This window comes from Panthera leo, chromosome B1 (assembly GCF_018350215.1).
Source record: "Panthera leo isolate Ple1 chromosome B1, P.leo_Ple1_pat1.1, whole genome shotgun sequence".
Lineage (NCBI taxonomy): Eukaryota > Metazoa > Chordata > Mammalia > Carnivora > Felidae > Panthera > Panthera leo.
The window spans coordinates 123,752,024-123,771,870 of NC_056682.1; the positions used below are offsets into that span (position 1 = coordinate 123,752,024).

Below are 19,847 nucleotides of genomic sequence, written 5' to 3' on the forward strand. Positions count from 1 at the left end.
TCCCGACTTTCTCGAGGGTTTTTATTAAGAAAGGGTGCTGAATTTTGTCAAAGGCCTTTTCTGCATCGATTGACAGGATCATATGGTTCTTATCTTTTCTTTTATTAATGTGATGTATCACATTGATTGATTTGCGAATGTTGAATAAGCCCTGCAGCCGAGGAATGAATCCCACTTGATCATGGAGAATAATTCTTTTTATATGCTGTTGAATTCGATTTGCTAGTATCTTATTGAGAATTTCTGCATCCATATTCATCAGGGATATTGGCCTATAGTTCTCTTTTTTTACTGGGTCTCTGTCTGGTTTAGGAATCAAAGTAATACTGGCTTCATAAAATGAGTCTGGAAGATTTCCTTCCCGTTCTGTTTTTTGGAATAGCTTGAGAAGGATAGGTATTATCTCTGCTTTAAACGTCTGGTAGAACTCCCCTGGGAAGCCATCTGGTCCTGGACTCTTATTTGTTGGGAGATTTTTGATGACTGATTCAATTTCTTTGCTGGCTATGGGTCTGTTCAAGCTTTCTGTTTCCTCCTGATTGAGTTTTGGAAGCGTGTGGGTGTTTAGGTATTTGTCCATTTCTTCCAGGTTGTCCAGTTTGTTGGCATATAATTTTTCATAGTATTCCCTGATAATTGCTTGTATCTCTGAGGGATTGGTTGTAATAATTCCATTTTCACTCATGATTTGATCTATTTGTGTCCTCTCCCTTTTCCTTTTGAGAAGCCTGGCTAAAGGTTTATCAATTTTGTTAATTTTTTCAAAAAACCAACTCTTGGTTTCGTTGATCTGGTCTACAGTTTTTTTAGATTCTATATTGTTTATCTGCTCTGATCTTTATTATTTCTCTTCTTCTGCTGGATATAGGCTATATTTGCTGCTCTGCTTCTATTTCCCTTAGGTGTGCTGTTAGATTTTGTATTTGGGATTTTTCTTGTTTCTTGAGATAGTCCTGTATTGCAATATATTTTCCTCTCAGGACTGCCTTCGCTGCATACCAAAGCGTTTGGATTGTTGTATTTTCATTTTCATTTGATTCCATATATTTTTTAATTTCTTCTCTAATTGCCTGGTTGACCCACTCATTTTTTAGTAGGGTATTCTTTAACCTCCATGCTTTTGGAGGTTTTTCAGACTTTTTCCTGTGGTTGATTTCAAGCTTCATAGCATTGTGGTCTGAAAGTATGCATGGTATGATTTCAATTCTTGTATACTTATGAAGGGCTGTTTTGTGACCCAGTATGTGATCTATCTTGGAGAATGTTCCATGTGCACTCGAGAAGAAAGTATATTCTGTTGCTTTGGGATGCAGAGTTCTAAATATATCTGTCAAGTCCATCTGATCCAATGTATCATTCAGGGCCCTTGTTTCTTTATTGACTGTGTGTCTAGATGATCTATCCATTTCTGTAAGTGGGGTGTTAAAGTCCCCTGCAATGACCACATTCTTATCAATAAGGTTGCTTATGTTTGTGAGTAATTGTTTTATATATTTGGGGGCTCCTGTATTCGGCGCATAGACATTTATAATTGTTAGCTCTTCCTGATGGATAGACCCTGTGATTATTATATAATGCCCTTCTTCATCTCTTGTTACAGCCTTTAATTTAAAGTCTAGTTTGTCTGATATAAGTATGGCTACTCCAGCTTTCTTTTGACTTCCAGTGGCATGATAAATAGTTCTCCATCCCCTCACTCTCAATCTGAAGGTGTCCTCAGGTCTACAATGAGTCTCTTGTAGACAGCAAATAGATGGGTCTTGTTTTTTTATCTATTCTGATACCCTATATCTTTTGGTTGGTGCATTTAGTCAATTTACATTCAGTGTTATTATAGAAAGATATGGGTTTAGAGTCATTGTGATGTCCATAGGTTTCATGCTTGTAGCGATGTCTCTGGTACTTTGTCTCACAGGATCCCCCTTAGGATCTCTTGTAGGGCTGGTTTAGTGGTGACAAATTCCTTCAGTTTTTGTTTGTTTGGGAAGACCCTTATCTCTCCTTCTATTCTAAATGACAGACTTGCTGGATAAAGGATTCTTGGCTGCATATTTTTTTCTGTTCATCACATTGAAGATCTCCTGCCATTCCTTTCTGGCCTGCCAAGTTTCAGTAGAGAGATCGGTCAGGAGTCTTATAGGTCTCCCTTTACATGTTAGAGCGTGTTTATCCCTAGCTGCTTTCAGAATTTTCTCTTTATCCTTGTATTTTGCCAGTTTCACTATGATATGTCGTGCAGAAGATCGATTCAAGTTACGTCTGAAGGGAGTTCTTTGTGCCTCTTGGATTTCAGTGCCTTTTTCCTTCCCCAGATCCGGGAAGTCGTCAGCTATTACTTCTTCAAGTACACTTTCAGCACCTTTCCCTCTCTCTCCTCCTCTGGAATACCAATTATGCGTAGACTATTTCTCTTTAGTGCATCACTTAGTTCTCTAATTTTCCCCTCATACTCCTGGATTTTTTTATCTCTCTCTTTCTCAGCTTCTTCTTTTTCCATAATTTTATCATCTGGTTCACCTGTTCTCTCCTCTGCCTCTTCAATCCGAGCTGTAGTTGTCTCCATTTTATTTTGCAGGTCATTGATAGCATTTTTTAGCTCCTCCTGGCTGTTCCTTAGTCCCTTGATCTCTGTAGCAAGAGATTCTCTGCTGTCCTGTATACTGTTTTCAAGCCCAGCGATTAATTTTATGACTATTATTCTAAATTCACTTTCTGTTATATTATTTAAATCCTTTTTGATCAGTTCATTAGCTGTTGTTATTTCCTGGAGATTCTTTTGAGGGGAATTCTTCCGTTTGGTCATTTTGGATAGTCCCTGGAGTGCTGCGGTGGACCTGCAGGGCACTTCCCCTGTGCTGTGGTGTATAACTGGAGTTGGTGGGCGGGGCGGCAGTCAGACCTGATGTCTGCCCCCAGCCCACCGCAGGGGCCACAGTCAGACTGGTGTGTGCTTTCTCTTCCCCTCTCCTAGGGGCGGGATTCACTGTGGGGTGGCGTGGCCCGTCTGGGCTACTTGCACACTGCCAGGCTTGTGGTGCTGGGGATCTGGCGTATTAGCTGGGGTGGATCGGCAAGGTGCACAATGGCCGGAGGGGCAGACTCAGCTCGCTTTTCCTTCGGAGATCTGCTTCGGGAGGGGCCCTGAGGCCCCAGGAGGGAGTCAGAGCTGCTGGAGGGTCGGATGGGCAGAAGCACAGCGTTGGGTGTTTGTATGGTGCAAGGAAGTTCCCTGGCAGGAACTGGTTCCCTTTGGGATTTTGGCTGGGGGATGGCGAGGGAGATGGTGCTGGCGGGCGCCTTTGTCCCCTGCCAAGCTGTGCTCTGTTGTCCGGGCTCAGCAACTCTCCCTCCCATTGTCCTCCAGCCCTCCTGTTCTCTGAGCAGAGCTGTTAGCTTATAACCTTCCAGATGTCAAGTCCTGCTTGCTGTCAGAACACACTGCATCTGGCCCCTCCGCTTTTGCGAGCCAGACTCGGGGGCTCTGCTTGGCCAGCTGGCCGCCCCTCCGCCCCGGCTCCGTCCCGCCAGTCCATGTAGTGCGCACCGCCTCTCCGCCCTTCCTACCCTCTTCCGTGGGCCTCTCGTCTGCGCTTGGCTCAGGAGACTCCTTTCTGCTAGCTTTCTGGCAGTTTTCTGGGTTATTTAGGCAGGTGTAGGTGGAATCTAAGTGATCAGCAGGACGCACACACGGTGAGCCCAGCGTCCTCCTACGCCGCCATCTTCGAGAAAAAGCCTAAATGTATCCTTTCTTTTTCAACTATGCAAAAGAAACCACACTAGGCTAAATAATGCTTCACAAATTAGTGTGTGCTGGATAATTACTGATAAATAATATCCATGTTTTTAGACACCTCCATTGTAGACGGTTTCAGACTACCAATGATGTATCAGAATTCCGTAATAATTCCACAATGACCTTAATACTCACCAATCAGTATGAGTTGGCTCCAGCATACAGCCCACATTTTAAAGGCATCCTCTCTTTCATTTTCTTTAAAAGTTACTACTTCCTTTCCCACTCTGATCACCGGAGAGAGATGTAAAGGTGTTTTTTCCTTCCAGACAATTCAAGTCTCACCATGTCTTACTTCTCATGTTTTGTTAGAAAGAAAATCTACAAATGTCACACGAAGTATGTGAATCCTTACAGTCTGTGATACCATATCATGAACCACTGTGTGTATTTAAAACAAATTTTGTGACAAGATACATGTATAGGTTTTCCATTTGTTAATGATCTGTTTTGTGCATTTCACTGAGACTATTTTTCTTTTTTCAGAAAGTAGCTTCATCTGAGAGAAAACATTTTCTTCTTATCCATATCCTCCAGTCAAATTCATTTTTCTCTAAGTCTTTTCATGCTAGCTTTAAAAAACTCCTTTTCTATTTCCTAAAAACTTAGCAGTTACGTGTGAAACATCTTGGACTTGGTTTATCCAAGATACTGTTATGTGTATTATTTGTGATAGAAATGTTAGAGAGTCGAGCCGGATACTATTCTTCAAGACAGACTCTGTTGATGTTTTTGCATCAGACTCAGGAAAAGCTGAAGTTTCCTGGGGCCTTTTGATGTAGTTATGTTAGTACCACAAGAGGTAGTAGTGTCACTGGCTTTGAGCTTGGGGTGTCTTGAGAGCAGGGGGAGGGGGATGCAGTTTGTCTGAAATTCCAGCTGTCTGCCTCCTTTGTACATGGAGACATAAGGTTGATGCCCAGATTATTTTAGCATCCAGGAAAGACTGTGGGAGACATACTCTTAAATTGCAAAGGCAGTTTCACATCACATCTTTTATTAAAGTCATTACCATTTAGTCTCCATAAATCTCAATAGGTCACTTAGCTGCAGAAAATAAGGATATGACATGTGGTAATATAATGTGGGCAAGGGTAAGGTGAGGATTTAGAGAGATAAAAAGGAGGAAGGAAAATGTTTTGAAAATGTATGAAAATGCATTTACATCAAAGAGACCCATTTAAACTGTTCAGTTTTGATAAGGGAAGGGAAAAATAACTCATTTATAGCCAGGGTCATGAACAAGTGCATGTAATATATATTGAGATCTCCAAGAATTAGTTTCCTACAGGAAATTTCTTCGTTTGATGCATTATAGTATAAAATAGTAAAGATAATGAGATAAAGGTATGATCTTACATTTTACAGGTTTTTTTTTTTTTTTTTTTAATTTTTTTTTTTCAACGTTTTTTTTTTTTATTTTTGGGACAGAGAGAGACAGAGCATGAACGGGGGAGGGGCAGAGAGAGAGGGAGACACAGAATCGGAAACAGGCTCCAGGCTCTGAGCCATCAGCCCAGAGCCTGACGCGGGGCTCGAACTCACGGACCATGAGATCATGACCTGGCTGAAGTCGGATGCTCAACCGACTGCGCCACCCAGGCGCCCCACATTTTACAGGTTTTAAAGCAAATGTAAAGATGTTTGACATTTTCATACTTTTACAAACATGAATTGATAGAAGTGAAATAGGTAATGATGAGATAGTGCTTTCAACTTAAATTGAACAATGATTTATGATCATGTAACATATGAAAATTATTCTGTAGGTCCCGTGGTGACCACAGTTAAGAATAAACTATATGCCTCTAATCTTTAAGAGGTTATAGTTTAGCAGAGGAAATAAAATCATGTATAATTAGATTTAATATGTGGTATACAATGATAGGCCATTAGAACTTAAAGAAGAAGGAATTTCATGGTTTTTTTGGTGGGGGGTACCTAGTAAAATTTTGGTAAACATATGGCTTTGAAACAGAATATTAATAGACATGTGGGAGTTACATAGGATATATCTGAGAAGTAGGGACATGCAAAATACATACCTTTTCTTTATAGCATTCATGTATTAATCAAATACTATTGATTGTTCTGTTTTATGCCAGACGCTGTGTTAGATGCTGGGAGGAAGGATAAATAAAATGTGGTCTCTGCCCTCAAAGAAATTAACAGTGACTGTTCATATTATGGAAACAATTTATCTTTTTCCCTTTTCTTCCTGCAGTATGTTGATACAAATTTTTAAACAATTGTGTTTAACCAGTCAGTTAGGGTCATAAGTGGAGAGGATGATAAAGGGGGAGCAGAGGTTGAAAATTAAATCAGAGCAGATACCATAGAGATGTGAGTGGACAGGGAAGAGCTGACAGAATTCTCGGGCTTCATCACCGGTGCCATGACTGACATATTTAGTGTACTTGACACCTTTTCTTTAACGTCTCTCTCTTCTCTATGACAAAATTATTTTGGGGAACAATTATATAGTAACATAATCATGATTTTATTGATTTGTTCTTTATTAATACAATTAACAATTTAAACAGATAATTACTTTCAGTTTTAAAGGTACTAAAAAGTGAGGCACCTGTGTGGGGTGGCTCCATTGGTTAAGGGTCCGTCTTCAGCTCAGGTCATGATCTTGCTGTTTTTGAGTTCGAGCCCCACGTCGGGCTCTGTGCTGACAGCTCAGAGCCTGGAGCCTGCTCCGGATTCTGCATCTCCCTCTGTCTCCACCCCCTCCCATTCACGCTTGCACTCTCTGTGTCTCTCTCTCTCTCTCAAAAATAAACATTAAACAAATTTTTAAAGGTACTAAAATGTATTAAAATATTTCATGTGTGCACTAAAATTGCACTTAACCAATTGTATTAGTTTCTTAGCTACTATAACAAAATACCACAAACTCAGTGAGTTTAAGCAACACAAATTTATTGCCTTACAATTCAGGAAGTCAGAAGTATGAATTGGGTCTTGTGGGACTAAAATCAAGCTGCTGGCAGGGCTGAGTTCCTTCCCAAGGCTCAAGAGGAGATGCTCTCTCCTTATCTTTTCCTGTTCCTTCCCTTGTCTCATCTCTTCTCAGTCTCCTGCTTCCCTCTCTCACTCATATTAACTCTCATGATCATGTTGATCCCATCCTGATAATCCATCATCATCTCCCCATCCCAGCATCCTTAATTTTATCACCTCTGGAAGTCCTTTCTGCTGATGTAAGGTGACATATTGATAGATTCAGGGACTCCTTTGGGTGTGTGTGGGGGGGTAATTATTCTGCCTAACATACCAATCAAAAGTATTATGTCTTATAGTTTGCCCTTTGTTTTATTGTTTTGCATTTTAAACCCTCACGCACAAAACTCCAAGTGCTCACATGGACTGACAGAATTGAAGGAACTCAATTCTGTTTTTCTTTGTCTTCACAATCACTGTGTTCTATTCATTCATTTCTAACAAATCGATCACAAAAAATACGGTTATTTCTAATCTAATTTATTAAACACAGGGTTTTTCACAGACATTAGAGAAATGAACTTCTCCAAAATGAGCTTGAAAAATTCTGCACTGATGAATTTATTCTTCAAATGAATTTGTATAGTTGAGCCCACATGGGTCAGGGCCAATTTTATATTAGAAGTGGCCTGAAATAACTTTAATGTAGAAAACAATATTTATTAAAGGTCATGCCATAAAAATGTGCTAATGTTAAACTTCTTTGTCAATTAGTGAAACTTAATAGTAACTGCAGCAATTGTTGAAAATTTTAGCCACCAAAAGATTTTTTCATAGAGGAGTAATTTACCACTGATGTTGTTTAGGCTCACTGGAGCATGGTAATAAGAAAAAGCAGAGAGATTTGCATCCCTGCATTACCTGTCCGCAGGGGTGACTGTTCCTGCTGCCCTACCTTTGATTTGCCACTGAATCAATTAGGTTCTTCCCAGGTGTATTTTTTTTAAATGCCTGTTTATCGAAGTCTAATCTGATTATTTCAGGTACAATAAGTGCTGCTATAATGAGACATGCGTGTTCTAAAAATCACTATACTAATTCACTCTGTTGTGACTTTGTGAAAATAACACTTGTTAAGTAGAGCTCAGAGGTATGAGAGGATGAGCTGTGTTTAACAAAAGACCACAGAGGATTGAAATTGAGACGTTTATTACTCACGGGTCCTAGAAGAGGTTTTGCAGTGCATCTTGAAAGGCCACTTGGGAAAGTCAAGGCAGGGTACAGGCAGAGAGGGTGGCAGGATCTGGGGCACATGCCTTTACTAGGGTCCATGGGCAGAGGATTTTGGGGTTCTGGGCTAAAGCCAGATGGTCAATTCAAACCAAAGAGTGGGGTTTTAGTCAATTTTGCAGGAATCTTATCTAAGGGGGGCACAAGGGGAAGGCCCCGGGAGGGGTGGAGACAGTGCTTATCACATGAGCTTGCATGAGGGGGCTAGTGCCAGTTCAAGGCCCCTGTAGGCCACTTGGCCACACAAAACGGATGCCAGGGAGCAACGTCATAGAGTGGTTTAGCTAACCTTGCACACACAAATTAAGATCACCAAGCTTATGGCAAAAATGGAATTAGAGGCACAAACACTTGAAGAGTATTATCTTCTTTTAATTTTTTAAATGTTTATTTATTCTTAGAGAGAGAGAGCGCGTGGTGGAAGAGGGGCAGAGGGAGACCCAGAATCTGAAGCAGGCTCCAGGCTCTGAGCTGTCAGCACAGAGCCCCATGTGGGGCTCAAACCCACAAGCAATGAGATCGTGACCTGAGCCCAAGTCGGAAGCTCAATCGACTGAGCCACCCAGGCATCTCAAACACTTGAACACTTTAATGACACATTAGAAAAAGATAGGAAGCTGATAAAAACTGTAGTATACTTACACACTTTCTAAGTGTTTAGGAAATAGATAAATAATACAGTATGAAACTTTACCTTGACAGAGACCTGAAGCTCATTTGGGAGGGGGCCTCAGAAGTACAGCCCGAAGGTTAGTGAAGTGGTGAAGTGAGAGTGATCCGAAATCTGTCGGAGAGTTGCAGTGCCAGCTGTGGATAGGGGTGGCTCACAGCACAGCTGGGATAGCTGGTAGATATTTGAGGTGTGCGCATGTATGCCTTTTGTTCATTCCTATGCGTCTTGGTTCGGAAGGGTGCAGCTTTCTGCTGTCATGTGGTTTTTGTCATTAATGAAATTGCGCATAAGCAACTGTGAAATTTGTATCACGCTCAATCTGTTCCTTAACTATAAATCTCATTGCAACAGATTTCTGTTTTCAGAGGAGGCATCATAGTAGGGCTCACCACGATGACACTTCAACCCTGAGTGGCAACATGAAGACATACAAAAGCCTGTTTTCCAACTTGCAGATCAGAGAACAGACCCGGTCCTGGGAGACCAAATGGTTTCATGTCAAGTACATAGCACCTGTGACAAAGCTCCTCCCTCCCCCACTTTCTCAGGTAAGACTAACAGAACCCAGCACATATCTCTTTTGGGTCTTGACCTCAGAATCTTTCTAAGGACAAATTTACAAAGAGCTGCTGCCAATCAGTTGGAGTTGACATCAAGAGACGAAAAACTGCTTTGCCATCATTGATAGTAGAAAAAAGCATGGGTTCTGACGTCATGTAGACCTGGGTTCAAATATTGACTCTTATCTCTTAATTGTAAGTCTTGAAGAGTTAACTAAACTCCGTTGGCCTCTGTTCTCTGAACTATAAAACCGAGCTAATACTATCTCCTTCACAAGGTTGTTGTGAGAACGAAGTAACGCCATACAGTGTCTGTAGCTGTCTGCCTTGAGTAGTCTTTTTAACTTCCCCTTGGGCAAAAAAAGAGACAAAGAAATAAATCTTGACTGAGGGTAGAGGGTAAGGTGGAGGTATTTCAGTTAACTCATAAACCAAAATAACCATCTTCCTTTCATGGCTGGATATTTTCTCTGCCCTGTGCATGCAGACAGACAAATTTGAGTAGAATATTACCAAACCACAGATGCAGGGCACAGGTTACCCGGGTTCACAAAAACAATCCTGGGTGAGATACAGATCCACTGAAAATTTCCTTGTCATCGCTTCTTGTCATCTGCGCTAGCCACCAGGCAATGCTCTATAGCACTGATTTTTGAACAGAATATTTTGCCTGATCCTCATGGAAAGCAGGTGTTCGTGAAATGGATTTTAAAGCTAAACCCAAAGACAAAGATGCCAATAGAGAATGCTGCTTTTTTTTCAATGTTGATGATTTGTGATATGAACTTAGGCATGCTGGACTGAAGATTAAAAAAAAAGCCCCAATTCGCAATCATTTCTTAATACAAGAAATTAAGCATAGAAAACAGGAAACCTTTGCTGATTTTCTTCAAAAAATAATGAAATAGGCATTAAAATAATTTTAAAAGTTGTTGTTGAAAGGCAATCTGCATATTTCTTTCAGCTGGTAAAATAGAGACCGAATTGAAACTGATTACAATCTGGCAAAAAGGTGGGTCCTATTGCTCTGAGATGTAAATTTCCCAATGACAATTTTTGCTATCAAAGGCGCCACATTCTAAAGCTTTAGTCCTCATTTCAGAGGCAGAGATCTGCTTCTTTTGTATTGTAATCTTTAGACAAGAAGATTCATGCTCATAAACATGCACAACAATAAAGCTACCCAGGGTAGATGAAATGGGAATGTTGGCAGAACGCAGTGCTGTTTCTGCTGTAGCTATGCCAGTTACATGATCCCTACTGGAAGCCGCTCGTTAGCTGAGACATTACTTCAATTCAGGGGAACTGAATACCAGTGAGGGTTCATGTTCTGGTATAAAATGGAAATGCTGAGCTAAAGTCAAATAGAAGTCAGAGCTCCAGGAATGGAGGAGAAGAAATTATTTCTGTTCCAAGCTCATGCTAAGGATGTACAAATTCATGCCAAATTTAACCTGGCTTTAGACTGAATAGGGTGACAGGTATTTTCATTTAGTAAGAATATAATGATAGGGATTTTATACGTTATTAGTATTTTTACTGCTTTACTGTGAAAGTGCTGTTTTTCAATTATTCTAGGCAACTATATTGCAGGGGATAAAGGGACTGTAATATCACTGTTTGTTTTTTTTTTTTTTCAGCCAGACAAAAAGTTGTGTGTTTGATACTATAGGGAAGGTGCATTCTACTCTTTTAAACCACTAGGTCTTTCAGAATGTGGACTAGAACCACACTCCCTTCTCTGTTTGAACAGTTAAAGGGCAGAAATTCACCTGGAAGCTGGGGCGTTTTTGTAAGAGATTTCCAAGAGTGCACTGGAGATCTATCCCAATGACTGCCCAAGATTCTCTATTTTCATGTGACAGTGGCAACAGGTCTGATGGAAGGCAGCAGATAGCCTTGTGATGTGTCAAGGTGGCACCAGTGTCCAATGAAATTGATTCCTGCTGGAAGATGTCACTTAATATGGCATCATCTAGACTACCCTCCTAAACCCAGTTGACTTGCCATCTGTTCCACAGTGAAACTGGCACAGTCTCTAAGAGGAAACATACTGCCATCCTATATAATGGCCATTGGGATGGAAAGCCAATTGACCATGATAAGTTCTGTTGATTAATTGTTGATGTTAAAATAAAGATTGCAAGCCAAAACAAAATTGTAAGATCGGTTCATCCTGAATTTTGTTTATTCAAAGTGAATTTTTATGCCAAAAATGATTTCTGGTTGTCTCATAAATTGCTGTATTTTACATTTATAGTTAGGACATGATATTTACAGATATTTGAGACTAATACATCAGGTTTATGAAATCATTAATTGCATGCTGCCAGGTCTTAAGATAGAATGCTAATTTTGTAGTTTTTTACATATTTCACACACATATAGACACGTGCACACCTATTTGTGCACTTACCATACCACGACTCATCTGAACATTCTAAGTTATTGTCTTGATAGGCAATTATTTCTCTAGTAAGAAAAAATGACCTCTGTAGCTTTGCCCATTAATTCACTTCAGTGTACTCCTCTCAGAAGAGTTCCCTGTCAAAGAGGTTGCCGTATCTGAACTAGCTGAGCACCACGAATACTAGTGACTATGAATTTTTTTTTGATATTGCAAAAATTATCTTCATGAACTTCTAAGCCTATAAACGCATGACCCTTGGATTCTGCAGCCACTAGAGGTATAGTTTCTCTCAATGTATGTTCCTTAACTGCCTCTCCATGATGGGCTGTTGCATTAAGTTGACACCTACCTTATAGTGTATGGTTAGTTGGTAGTTATTCCCATCTTATAGTTTAATCATATGCACATTTTATAGTTTAAGTCTATGCCTGTCTTATAGTTCATAGACAAAAAAAATATCAGTTTTTCTTTTGCCCATATTATGTTTAAAATTAGTCATACTGGTTCATTTATGAATTTGGTAATGAACCCATATTTCCTCTAAATGATAAATGTGAATCCATGTTCAGGGTAGGAGGCAGCTCTACTCTGTACGAGCAGAAGAGAGACAAAAAAACAAATCTGACTGGCCCTTGGTCAGACACGGGCAGGTGCACCAATCAGCCCCACAGTGAGAAAGCTATAATGATGAGATATGTTATGGACTTGTTGGCTTCAACTCTATCAATCGTGGGAAACACTGAGAGCAATTAGATTTGACATTGATAGACCCTCATACTCAAAACTCTAGGGGGTGGGATCTCCTCTGCCAACTGCTTGCCAAACAGGACTCTTTAACTAGTTGTATAAAATGTCTGGCTCCTTAAAGAAGGAAGGTATCCAAATTAATCCTAAGCAAGGGGGCTGTGTTAATTTTGAACTGAAGCTTTATTTTAGGCAAGAAGGCAAATGACATTTGGAAAGGATTGTAAGATGATCCTTGAAAACCCTTCTGCACTTTATCTTTCCAGATATGCACAAAGGATTTTATAAAACTTAAGGGAGACAAACCATGTTGGCAACTTATCAAATTGCTTTTCTGGTTTAACAGTGCCTCTGAACTTTGTGTTTCTGCCATTTGTGGAGTGTGTGATGTCCCAAGCTTATTTTATATTTATAAGTGTACAGTAGTTTTTTATTCTTTTTTATCACAGAAGATTTTGTAAACACATATTTGTAATATTTATATTTTTACAATATAAATATGTTGTGGAATGAAGGCAAAACAGAACAGGAAAACATTTTTGGTGATTCCTGAAGTTATGCATAATATTTGAATTTAAGCATCACTGTGAAGATAGTGTAAAATACTTCACACATTGAAAACATATTTCAATAATTCTGGCTCTTAAACATTTAAGGAACATCTATTGCAAAAAAGCAAATTAAAAAAAAATCAAACAAGCTAATCTTAAGAAGTATTTCCCTTTATCATTTGCTTAAGATTCTCTACATAAGTGGAGATGATTGAATTGAAAGATGATTCTGTTTTTAAAATATGCTTTTGCCTTACTAATCTTTTCAAAAAAAGTTTTGTCATTTCTATTGGTCAAATGCTTTGAATATGCAAATTTCCCCCTATATATTTCTATTTTCTATATGTCTCTGTTTTATTAAGTAAAATCCAATGCAAAGGTATTTGTTGACTTTTTTGGATATGCTTGAAACAAAGTACCTAATGATGAAAATTCTTTAAGATCACGTGATCTGTGCTTCAGAACAAACTGACATATGTGAAATTGGCCTCTAGCTTTTCAATCAAAAGAACTCAAGTCAATACAAGTTATTGCACATTCAAGATCAATTTAGGAAAAGATACCAAGATAAGAAGCAATATTTTTGTTCAGCATATTTTTCTTTAGGGTAAAATCCCTGAAAGCAGATATGGTCACTTTAACATGTTCCCCAAGGCAGCCAATACAAAGAAAACTTATTGGTGTCCCAGGCAGGGACACTTACCTTCTCTATTATATTAGTTGGTTTAAATTTGGCTGCATACTTTTAAAATGACAGTAATATAAGCAAGTTGGGACTTCTTTCTAATACAAAAGAATCCTTCTTTGATTCTAACTTTCAGCTCCTAGGATGATGACACAATCTTAGCGTCATCATATTTAAATTTCAGCCTCAAAGAGAGAGAAAACAAATGGGAGAAAGGGAGTCTCTTCAAGAAAAAATCATGTCTTTATTAAGCACTTTCATGGAAGTTCTATAATCTTCGACTTCATCTTATATCTGATAGGCCAGAACTTAGTCACATGACCACATCTTGCAGAGGCAGAAGCTGGGAAATGTATTCTCTTATTCTAGGTGGTAACATGTTCTAAAAATTTGTGTAACCTTACTGAGGAGTAAAAAGGAAGGGGAGGTAAGTACCTAACAGTCTGTATCACAGGTGTTAATCCTAAGCAATTCTGTCTCCTTAAGAAAAGCTTTCTAATTTTTCTCACGTTGATAATATTCTCTTTGACTTTCTATAACATCTACACTTGGAACCCATTATTTTGCATGTAATCAAATACAAACATTGCTGTTCATACGCTTTATGAATTCCTTATCTACTCACAGTGACCTGTTTAATTCTTTGAAAGGAAGTTCATATCTTAAGCTCCTTGTTACTATCCAGAAAATCCTCTTTTGTAAGTAGTACTACTTACTTTAAATTAGGTACCCATTGGGGCACCGGGGTGGCTCAGTGAAGCATCTGACTCTTGATTTTGGCTCAGGTCATGATCTCACAGTTTGTAGGATCAAGCCCCACATCAGACTCTGCGCTGACAGTGTGGAGCCTGCTTGGGATTCTCTGTCTCTCTCTCTCTCTGCCCCATCCCCACATTCTCTCTCTCTCTCTTTCAAAAATAAATAAATAACCCTTAAAATAAATAAATAAATAAATAAAGCACCCATTAATATTGTTTGGGTCAATTCATTTCACATTTCTATTCTTAACTGTGTAGTTGAATAAGGTTCTTTGCCTTATGACTTCATAAGGACAACAGGAGCTATCTGAAAAGATCTGAAATCATATTAGGAAAAGAGACATAGTTCACTAAGATTAACTTTATGTCTAAAGATATGTTATATGCTACATATTAACCCCTTTCACTATAATATTTACGAAAATGTTTATTAATATATACTAAGGTGATTTCGTAGAACTTAACAGGGTCTATTTATTCTTTTTCTTTTCTAGATTTATTAAAATTTTGTGGTATGAATATAATAGTTATACTTTTCTGTATATATTTATGGCTTTGTGACATAAAATGAAAATAACTGACCAGTTCTTAAGTTTTGTTGTTGTTGTTTCATTCCTCAAGTAAATAAGTTGAGAGAAGCCCTTCATGTAAATGTAAGATGGGGTGCTGTGGTCTGGCTCACTGCCCTAGTGATCTGAGTAGACTGAGCAAGTAAACAGCATTCCTCAGTGATAGCTAAAGAAGTAAAATTCCTTTGCATTAGGTGCCCTCAAAAATGAAAGCATCCCCTCTCTTTTTTTCCCTTGCTTAATGCTGAAGCATGAAGTAGAAACCGAATCAGAATATATCTGTCTGTAACTTCAAAGACCTAGACAGAGTTAGATGTTCTGATAGCATATCTAAAGCTAGTGGACTGTCATAACATTTTCCTTGAGAAATCTGCTGAGAACCTGAGTTTACATGGAGAAACTTCTGAGGAGGGGGTCAAAACTAATATTTGCTTTTTTTTCTTTCTACGTCAGTTGTAAGAAATCCCAAGACGTGTTTATCTCTGTAGAATCTCAGAGTTATCTTTGACAATAGTACTCCTCCATTTGATCGAAATATACAAATGGAAAAGGTGACAACTATTCATATCAACAGACAAGTTTCTCAGAGACAAAAAGAACTTAGAGCTATTATAGTGTACAAAAAAATCTAACTACCTATATAAGCAACATGCAGATATTATAAAAAAGAGCTATTTTTATGCATATGTTTCAACCCAATTTATATGTTTAGGAATCGATATTATTACATATAAAGGAAATCCATAACTGCATAGTATATTAGAATACTGAAGTATACTTTTTGGACTTCTGATGTTCTTTGAACGATTAATTCCTGAGGTTTTAATGTGTAGCTGCACTGTGAATGCACTGTAAATACTACCACTTGTCCATTGTAATAATTTTGTAAAGTCAGAATTTCTGTCCTTTGTGAATTAGACAAGCTTAGAATCTCTGCAGAAGGATCAATTTTATCATATGCAGCTTTGAAAGTAGGTTTGGTGCATTTAATTAGTTTATTTGTACCATGTTGTTGAACCAAATGGATGCTCATATCATTATTCCACTTTATTATTTCTGTAGATGTGCCTAGATCTGGGCTAAATTAAATGTGTAGCATACAGAGCAGATCTGTATACTTGAAAATGTAAATTTGTGGGGCGCCTGGGTGGCTTGGTTGGTTGGGCGTCTGACTTCAGCTCAGGTCACGATCTTGCGGTCCGTGAGTTCGAGCCCCGCGTCGGGCTCTGTGCCGACAGCTCAGAGCCTGGAGCCTGTTTCAGATTCTGTGTCTCCCTCTCTCTGTGACCCTCCCCCGTTCATGCTCTGTCTCTCTCTGTCTCAAAAATAAATAAACGTTAAAAAAAAAAAAATTAAAAAAAAAAAGAAAATGTAAATTTGTATTGTTTATCCAGAATGAGTTTGTTAATCTAAGAAGATATTTATCAGTTCAATAGGGATAAAATTTGTGTTTTCTCTTATATAAATTATGAAAAGTCAAAATGGGTATAAGGCACTCATTACTGTGCTTGATTAGATATTTAAGTTGTTTTACTTCTTTTCTTTTCTTCTCTTTCCTTTTTTTCTTTTCCTCTCCTCTCCTCTTCTCTCTACTCTTCTTTTTCTTTCCTTTCCTTTTTTGAAATTCTAATATGTGTCAATAAAGGGAGATACAGTTTTAGTTGTCTAGTATCTGTCTCTCACCTCTTTCTTTTCCATTATAGCACTCCATTTTTGTTCATGTATCTACTTCTCCACCATGTGATTGAGAGAAAGCTTATCTGGATACTAGAACCTGATTTATCTGAGCCAATAAATGCCTGGCATTGCCCTGGTGACATTACTCATTCAGAGTCGGGCATAAGGAACTAAGTTTGCCCAATTATAGTCTATGATTGTGGGAGAGGTTTCTTCAGCTCTTTCACAAGATCTGAACAAAAGGCAATGATTCACTTAATATGTCAACAAACTTGGGACCATGAGGTCCCAAATCAAGGAGAAGCTGACAGATAAAAGACAACCAACAGAGAGATTTTTGAAACCTGAGTTCTTGATGACAGCACTGAGCTACTGAAAATATCAGCCTGAGAATCCTACTGACTTCTGAGCTTTTTAGTATGTGAGATGATAAATATCCCTATTAAGTTATTTTGAATCATTTTATTTAACTTGTTGTCAAAAGTAAGTTTCTTTTAAAATAATATAACATTAATAGGTGCTTATAATCATATGAAAACACATTGAAAAGAGAATCAAAGAAAATAAAAAGATCTATAGCAGTGATATCTGGAGATGCCACTGTTGACATTAAGGTGTTAATTGAAATTTTTTTAGCTTTTGCAGATATAGGTTGTATCTTTTATAAATGTTATTTGAAGGGCTACATTTTATGTATTTATCAATAAATTGCACTGTTTATGTCTTTTTATGTCCTTTCTTTCTTGTCTATGAGTATTTTAGTATTTCTATTTTTTAACTGCAGATTTTTGAAATATTGTGAAAATATGTATTCAATAAATATTTATTAATCACTACTGTATGCAAGACACTTTTCTGGGCCTAATGGGAAAGATGGTAAAATAGTAAGTGAAAACAGGTGATGTCCTTGACTTCACAGAGTTTCATTGAGCTTAGAGTCAAAGAAGAGCCATATTTATAAAATCGTTACTAAAACAAATCCATTGCTACAAGCTAAGTGTCCTGAAAGAAAGACCTAAGATGTTATAAGTGCTTCCAGTAAGGGAACACACCTTACTGACCAGCCATAGAGTGTTTTGGTGAAGTAACCAGTGAACCAGAATCTGAAGAATGCAGCTAGGTAAGAGTATCTTCCTTTCTCTGGTTGAAGGGTGTGTGGTACTCTGAGCAATTGAAATGAGGTCACACTATGATTAGATCAGGAAGAAGAATGCTTCACAAAGGGAAGCTGACAGGTTTTGATCATGCAGGGCTCAGAAGAAGGCCTCGTTCTATTTTATGATCATTGGAGAACAACTAAAAGTTTGAGATTAGAGGTGGGGGTGGGAATAAAATCATATTTTCAAAAAATGATTCTGACTTTGATGTAGCAGCTCTGTTGGAAGAAGGGTAATGCAGGTGGGAAGGAAACTAAAGATGAAAAAAAAAGTTGGTTTTGATAAATAATTGGGGGTTAAAATTGATCCTAAATTGGTAGAAGGGGATTACAGATAATTCCTAGGTTTTGTCTTATGGAAAAGGAAAATGATGCCTTTTCTCAAATGGTGAAATGTATCGCTTTTCTCCCTTTTATCCTTTTATATTACTTCCGTGCTTCACAAACATAATAGCATAGATATTCCCTATATATTCTTCTTATATGTCATTTTCATATACAATATCTTAAACCTTTGATAAGTCTCAAAAGTACTCAGGTTTATAAGAAGCAAGGTTGTCCTTCAAAAAAGTTATAGTCATTTTACCTGGTTATACTAATTGTAGGAGTTTTTGAAATTTTAAAAAGTATAAAAAAGAGAATAATTATAAAAGTTATTAACACATCCTTCACCTAAAAGATTACTACTGTGCTGTTTCTTTTGAATCTATTTCTACAATATAGAATATATTTTTGAAAATTAAATTCTGTAATATATACTTTTTAAGTTATTATTTTTACTTAACTTACGTTGTAAGTGATTTTCCATACGATTGCTCTTTAAAGTGTGATATTTATTATTTGTATACTCCCAATGTAAGAATATACCATAAATCATTACTTTACTTAGCCAATGTCATTATATCTTTTAAGCAACATCTTTAAGTATTGGACATCTTTAAGCAACAATATTTCAATACTTCTTTTGAGTGGATTTTTGAAGTTACTGGGTTGAGAGAGGTTTTATGTGTCCAGCATAAAATGCTTATTTGTATATCTTCAAACACACATTTTTATTCTTTATCCGTAAGAAATCTTGTAGTGTACAAACACATGTACCTATTATGTAGCGATTGATTTAATGTGAAGCTTTCTTGCATTTTCTGAATTTAAACATTTTAGAAAGTCAAAAGGGTATCTGACTCTTGTCCTTAAGTTCACTATATAACTTGACGGTGAACGATTTGATCATGATTTGCTTCGTCTGTTTATTTTACCAACTGTCTTGATCTCTCAGGCTGTCTTAACGAAGTACTACACTCTGGGTGGCTTAAACAACAGACATTTATTTTCTCACAGTCTGGAGACTAAGAGTCCAAGACCAAGGTGCCAGCAGGGTAGATTTCATTTTGATGCCTCTTCTTTTGGCTTGTAAGTGGCCACCATCTTGCTGTGCACTCACACGCTCTTTCTTTGATGCATGTATGAGGAGACAGAGTGAGCCCTTTGGTATCTCTCTTGGTAAGGATACTAATCCTATTGGATCAGGGGCCCACCCTAGTGACCTCCTTTAACCTTAGTTACTTACTTCCTTAGAAGGCCCATCTCCAAATACGGCCATGCCAAGGGTTAGGGTTTCATCATATTTGGGAAAGTGGGTGCAAACATTCAGTCCATTGTACCAATCAAGTGTAAAGCAAATCTCTGTACCAACCAAGAGGTACAGTGTATCTCTGTCAGACAGAAATGCTGTACACACCAACCACACAGTTATAAAAAACAAACAGGAAATCATTGTAGATAAGATAAAAAACAATAAAACAAAAGACAATAAAAATAAACAAACAAACAAAAATTCCAGTAACTGCTCTACTTAAACATTCCACTTTGGAAAATCCACTGTAGGTGTAATTTCTATGAATCTTTTCTTCTATAAATATGTACTTTGATTTTTTTTTCCCTCTGAAACATTAAAGTCATGTACACTATGTAGTGTTTTATATGTCAATAAAATTTTATTTTAAATATGGTGTGGGCTGTTGATTTGGCCCAA

General features: G+C 37.8%; 1 pseudogene; it reads left to right on the plus strand.

The window, feature by feature from the left end:
* The first annotated feature begins 9,124 nt into the window (after window positions 1-9,124).
* The window catches only part of LOC122218459, a 118,395-nt pseudogene continuing 107,672 nt past the window's right edge, over window positions 9,125-19,847 (plus strand).